The 7,229-nt window shown below is 29.8% G+C and overlaps 1 non-coding gene across 1 annotated transcript; it reads right to left on the bottom strand.

Annotated features, from left to right (window-relative positions):
• Positions 1-2,077: 2,077 nt before the first annotated feature.
• TRNAS-GCU (transfer RNA serine (anticodon GCU)) lies at positions 2,078-2,159 on the bottom strand. The gene has a single exon. It is a non-coding gene; the product is annotated as a tRNA-Ser (tRNA).
• Positions 2,160-7,229: the final 5,070 nt, after the last annotated feature.

Raw genomic sequence — 7,229 nt, 5'->3', positions numbered from 1 at the left:
AAGTTTATTTTAATGAGTTGTTCACGAGTTTCCAATTAACTTTCGATTAATTCATAAATTCAATATTTCTTCTCATTTATTATTCAATTTTTTACAAAGTCTATAAAAATAATTCAATCAATTTCATATTTGGGGTTTCCATGGAAGCTGTTTTCATGCTGTTGCTTCTCTAATAGAACAGTTTAACTGTTCTAACTCTTTATCCGAAGTTTAGTACTAGGCCGGCGTGATCGGCGGTATTTATAAGGTATACCGCGGTATTTTGCAGTATTTAGTTGCATTTGTATGAACACCGCGGTACTACCGCAGAGTTTCTCAGCCTGGGTTTATTTCAAAAATGGCAAATTTAGTTCAACTTTGTTACTAATCTTGCTTTTAATTTAATGCAGTGATCGGCAATCTGTGTACTGCGGCACACACTAATATGCCGCCAAATATTCTAGGAGCCGTATGCGGTTTTGGTTTAGGCTTACAATCAAGGTATGTCTTGAAAAGCAAAAGGTTGTGCATCACTGGATTAATACAATCTAGAATTCATATTATAAACACCCAATTCCTTTTCTGAAACAAGAACAGAAGCCATTTGAAGCCATTTTGTGAAGTTTAAAATTGAGGGGTATCAGGGGGAATGTAGGTGTAATGTGATGCCACATGAAGCTATGTGAAGCTGAAAATTCTGAAGATGGGCGCCACGGCCGATCCCGATACTCTAATTTCATGTATTTTAAAACCATTTTCATCAAATAATCCAAAAAAAGCTCTTCCAAAAAATGACATAAATTTAAATGCGCTCAACCATTTCAATAAATCAAGAGTTTCACCATCAAAAATGCACAAAAAGAGACCCTTTCAACATACAAATTACACAAAAAAAAGAGAGAGTACCAACATGTCCCATAAAATCGTCAAACAGCCACCTAAGCAAATACGAGATGGATATAAAAAAAAAGAATTCGATTTTCATTACTCTGCCCTTTGATGACATTCATTTTTCAACTGACACAGAAAATTCTCATCTTTTTGTGTGTATGGCTGTGTGTGTCATGCATGAGAAAAAAAAGTTGCAATCAAATGAAATATGTCCACATGTGTGACTGCCGAAATGTCTCTTATTTTTTTTATATTTACACACATTTTTTTACTCTCAATTTTTATTTTGTCGAGTAGCAATTGATGATGATGATGATGATGAGGATGATGTTGGATATGTTACATATACTTTTTTTTTTTTTGTTGCTGTACATTTTTGTAATTTATCACATATGTAGACGCAAATTTACACATTTTTTTTTTGTGCGATACTGATGCTTCACTTTGAAATGTTGTACAAAAAAAGGTAAAAATTTGATCAAATTGGAATGTTGAATGAATAATTGAAAAGTAAGTGATGAGGTTGAGGAGAATGGAAATGAATATTGGAATTTATTTGTTAAGGTACAATAAAGGTAAACTTGCATTTTTGTGAATTTTCTGGGAATCTGAGAATAATTATGAAAATACTGAAAATACTGAAGATTCTGAGGTTAAGTTAGCTAGAAAGCACATTGTCCTAGTTGAAAATTCACGAAATTTTTTTTTTAATAATTAGTGGAGGACAACCTATCATATCTTGCGGCACACCTTAGTCGTGAGCCTTGAAAAAAATCACAAACGGTATACGGCTCATGCCATTTCAAACATTTTTTGGCAGCACACTAATGCGACGCGGCACACAGGTTGCCCATCGCTGCTATATACTATCAAAAAAGAGTGAAACATAGAGAAACTAGCAAAAAAGCTGCATACATTTGATGAGATTGTAACATTTTTTTAGGCTGTTACAAAATCCCCCCTAAAAATCGAACGTAATAAGTGAACCCAAAAGGAGAAATACAAGAAAATTCGAACAATTTTTTATGAAATTTTCATAATTCACAAGAAAAAATTTCTCATTTATTAAGCAATTTTAATCGTTAACTGATCCTATTGAAGTAACTGACCGATTCCAATGACTCTACTTTAATATTTTTCACTCTAACTCTTTCAGAAAATTAATAAACTTCCAAAAAAAGTTACGAAAACTTCATCAAAAAAAGATCGATGAGGATGAGATTCGAACTCACGCGGGCAGAGCCCATTGGATTAGCAGTCCAACCTATTAACCACTCTAGCACCTCACCATCACAAGTTAATATCAATTTGACAAATTTATCTACTTTAAGTCAAGTGTTTTAATTTTAAAAGTTTCAAATTAATATAAATGAGTTGAAGTTAAATATTTACTGATCAATAACAGACGTATAGTTAAGTTCCATCTGTTCATCTGTTTTGGGCATAATACAGCATTGGGCATACCTACACTTCTCAGTGACTACATTCAAAATTGCCCACATTTCCTTTTGTGTGGCTTTTTATTTTTAAAAGAACTAAATGCTGTCTAGCGCCAAAACAATAATAAATTCTTTGACACAACTACGTACCAACATTTTTATGTCATATCATGTACCAAAAAAAAAGAGTTTCAGCATCAAAAGTCACAAAAGCCACCTAATTAAGCGGTTTTTTTGCCTAATTTTTTTTAAAAATATGCAAATATTCAAAATCCCTTTTTATGTTCACATACACAGCATATGTCATGTTTACAATTTTTTTTTTGTGTGGTCCTTATATCTATGTTAAAAAAATAACTTCTTTTTGTGTACCACCAGGCTCAATTACAAAAAACGAGCTTCCAAATATTCAAATTTAGTTTTGTTTGCTGTTTTTTTGTAAATAAGCTACATGAAAGACTGGTCCGAGATACAGAAAAAAAGGAGATATTTAATGTCTCACATCTCATTTCATTTATTTGTTTTAAAAAAAAATCTTTTTTTTATCTTTCTCGTATTTGGTTTCGGAATGAAAAGTTAAGGACAGTTTAACATTCTTTTAAAGGGATTTGTTACAGAAATGATGGAGTAATTTTAATTTTTTTGGATATCCTCATCTTAATTTTGTCAAGGTTTTTATATGTAATTTAATTTGTGAAGGACATGGGGATGTTGTGTTTGGATTTTATTGCATGTGATAGTGGGTGTGGTGCTTAATGGGATTATAAATAAGGAAAATTCATGATAATGATCAAGAATTGGTTGGATTAGAGATAAAGCTAGTCATTTATTGAATATTGAGGTTATTTATTGATATTTCAATCTAAAAAGAGATTTTGGATGACCTATATTGGAAGATTGTAGGAGGTTCGACCCACTAACCCAACATCAAGCTACAAATTGAAGAAAACCGCATTTTTCGCCTTGAATATTGGTCAAAATTAAATGTCCTTAGTGGTTTAGCCAGAAATTTTGGTTTAACACCCAAACACCACCACCCTGCACCCCCTAGTTGCCATAGTACTGTCAAAACAACGACTCTTCTTGATAATACGACTATACAGCCTTACTCCAGCAAACACGTTGTATTGTTCTGATCCAAATCATTCATTAATACTAAAAATGCCTGACTTGTCTATGGCGGCCATCTGTTGTGTTTTCCATACAAATTTTGAAATTTTTGACAAATTTTAAACATTTCCGTTTTAAAGGTTCCGGGTTCAAACCCAGGATTCAATATTTTTTTCTGAATTTCAATTATTTTCTGCAATTTTTACAAGTTTTTAATCTAATTTATTTTTTTTTCTAGTGCCAAACTTAGAAGTGTCCCGATATTTTGCGAAAATCCTCTGGTCTCCCTAGACTTGTCCAGTTTAACGCTACATACGACTTTATATCAATTAAATCTGCTGTGCTGGATATTTTTCCACTTGAACATTCCCAGTGTATGCTCTATAAATTGAAAATCTGACTGCACACTCTACATATTCATCTCAATCTATCCAAATTTTAATTTTTTCCTACAATTCCAACTTTACCTTCCACGAGAGGCACAATAAAAAATTCAACCAAACATCATCACCACCCAAAAAAATACTCAAAATTATCATATTCTCCATTCTATCCATCGTTTCCGTGTCAAAACATATCAAATTGATGAAATAATGTTTTATTCATATTCCAGAAGGATCATCATCCGCAATTGTACAATGTCCAATGCACACACAAAAAAAAAATGTGAATAATTTTTTTCTTTAAATGGATGATACTCACCCAGGGGAACGGCATTAGGAATGATAAATACGAGAATATTTTTTGAAAAGAAAAAAGAAAATGTAAATAAAATTAAGCATAAAACAACAAGAATTTATGATGAATTTTTTACAAGAACCACAGCTTATGCTGTGTACAAAAGGAGATGGAAAAAAATAAATGCGATTTTTATGATTATTTATATAAGCAAAAGAAGAAGGTTTTTTTATATATTTTTGGTGGAAACTTCGTGCTTTTGAATTTGCAATAAGTTTTGGAATAAAGGTTCTGAGAAGATGATTCTGATTTGTGTAGGGTAGACGATAGGAGGTTTTGATGATTTTTGGGTTTTTAATTCGATTTTTAAAATTCAATTTTTTCCCTATTTTTTCAATTTCTCATAATTTTCAATAAATTCAATTTCAATAAAACTAAATTTCAGTTACACAAATTCCAAAACAATACAAGTGTCATTTCCTTCACTTTAATTCACCATTCAATACCAAAAATCACATAAATTTTATCCATAATCTTAAAATAATATTCAATTTCACAGCAAATGAACTTAAAATTGTCGTTTTGTTGTGAGTGAATTTAAGATAAAATATGAAAATTGAGTTTATTCCTTACATCACACACAGATAGACGAGAAACATAAAAACAATCTTTATTTCATTTCTTGTTCAGATAAATTTCGGATGAGCAAGTTTTCGCTAAACAAAAGTATAAAAAAAAAAAGAAGAAGCGAAGGAGTCACTTCCAGAATAAAACAAGATATAAGACTTAGAACATAAAACACAAGATCCATTGTGAGGTCACTTCTATTTAAAAATCATCCACGTTGGAGATCCAGTCACTTTAATGACCTAAAACCAAGATGGTAAGATCCAGGGAACTAAAACACAAATCCAGTAAAGATCCAGTTCACTTGATCTTAAAAACAAGATTATAAAACTTCCACAAATTTGAGAACTTTCATTTATTTTCATAAGTTTTCAAAAAAATTTAAATTTTCAGTAACTGAAAATCGACAAACATTGAATTTTAAAGAAACGTGTTTTGAATTTTGGATGAAATTTTGAATTTTGAAGCAAGTTTTAAGTATTTGAAGAAAATTAAATTTAAAAAAAATTTTGAACTTAAAAAAATATTTCAATTTTGAAAAAAAAACTTTGAATTTTGAAAGAAATTTTAAGTTTAAGGAAAATTCTAAATTGAAGAATATTTTAAATTTGAATTTTGAAGAAAATTTTAATTTTCAAAGAAAATTTCAACTTTAAACGAAAATTTCAAATTTGCAGAAAAATTTAAATTTGAAGAAAAATTTAAATTTTTAGAAAAAATTTAAATGTTTAGAAAATTTCAAATCGAGGGAAATTTACACTTGAAGAAAATTCCAACATTTAAGAAAATTTCAATTTTGAAGAAATTTAAAATTTAAAAAAAATTCCAGTTTGGAAGAAAATTTCAAATTTGAAGAAAATTTCAAAATATAAAAAATTTTCTGTTTTTAAAGAAAATTTTAATTTTGAAGGAAAATTCCAATTTTGAATCAAATTTCAAGTATTAAGAATTTTCAAATTTGAAGAAGTTTTGAAATTTGAAGAAATTTTGAAATTTGAAGAAATTTTAAAATTTAAAGAAAATTTCAATTGAAGAAAATTTCAATTTTGAAACAAATTTTAAAATTAAATAAAATTCAAAATTGAAATTTTGCTTCAAATTTCAATTTTGAAGAAAATTTTTAAATTTTAAAATAATTTCAATTTTGAAAAAATATTGAAAAAAAAAAATTTAAATTTCAAAATTTTAAAAAATTGATAAAAGTTAATTCATTTCCCACCCCTCAGCCCAAGATCGTCTTTAACTTTATTTTATCGTGGATACATAAAAATCAACATAAGATATTCCAACGTGATTGCCACAAACACAACTCAATTTAAAGTTTCTTTTATTCCATTGATTTCTGTTTCAACATTGACTAGCATAAAGTGCAGCATAAGAAGCTTACGAATCATCAAGAGAAATTCAAATAAGAACACATAATGAATATTGATGGCGCTAAGACGTTGTTAACCCACTTTTTTTTCCCTGCTTTACCCAACTTTCTCTTTTCATACTCGTCCCTCTTCTTTTTTTTCCACGACTCTTATTGTTACATCTATGGCTGTTCTTAGAAAATTTATTTTTCCCAATTGCACATTCAAGCTCGATTTATAAACATACATGCGAGTGCTCTTTATTGAATGTGTAGTTAACATAAAAATGAAATCAAATCAACGATTCTTCTTTCTTTTGAAGCTTAAAAATAAGAAATGAGGGGTTGATGTCAGTGGAAGGAATTCAAGGTGAAATGGATCTTAGTTGGGATTATTGTTAAGTTTTTTGAATGGGGGGTAATGGTGTTGAATTTTAATTCTGTGAGATCAGTTTGATGTTACAGTTTAGACATCATTGGGTTGTTCAGAGAGTTAGGCATGTTATGGAGGGTTTAAGATGGTACAAGGGGTGTAGTCAGAGGGAAAAGGGTTGGATTTTCATCAAAAATTCTAGGAAATTAAAGATTTAATCAATAAAAGTGGATTACGACCCCCAAATCTGTAGCATAATTTGAAATTCTTTCTTAAAGACTTGTTTAGGGACATAGGCATATTATGGAGACTTTGCTGATGATACAAGGGGTATAACCAGAAGGAATGGGGTTGGATTTTCATCAAAAACCTTAAAAAATTGAAGATTTTGTACTAAACTGTAGGTTTTGGCTCCTCAAACCCGTAAGATCACTTGAAAATTACAATTTTGACATCATTGGCTTTCTCAAGGACATAAGCATTTTTTGGAGGCTTTAGGATGATATAAGGGATGTAACCAGGGGGAAAAAGGTTGGATTTTCATCAAAAACCCTAGAAACTTGACGATTTCATCCCAAAAAGTGGGTTTTGTCCCCCAAACCTGAAGCATAACTTGAAATTACATAAAAATATTGATTAAAAATCTCCAAAATTCTTTTAAAAATTCAAATAAAGTTTTGAATGCTAAGCATATCTAAATTTGATACTTAACCTTCTTTTAACATCCCCAATTATACCTATTACCTCTTCCATAGCATTTTAAAACTCATGAATTCTA

Source organism: Chironomus tepperi, unplaced genomic scaffold, assembly GCF_022539635.2.
Source record: "Chironomus tepperi strain 1889 unplaced genomic scaffold, CSIRO-AGI_Ctep_v1 contig_384, whole genome shotgun sequence".
In the NCBI taxonomy this organism is placed as follows: domain Eukaryota; kingdom Metazoa; phylum Arthropoda; class Insecta; order Diptera; family Chironomidae; genus Chironomus; species Chironomus tepperi.
This window is presented reverse-complemented; position numbering and strand designations above follow the sequence as displayed.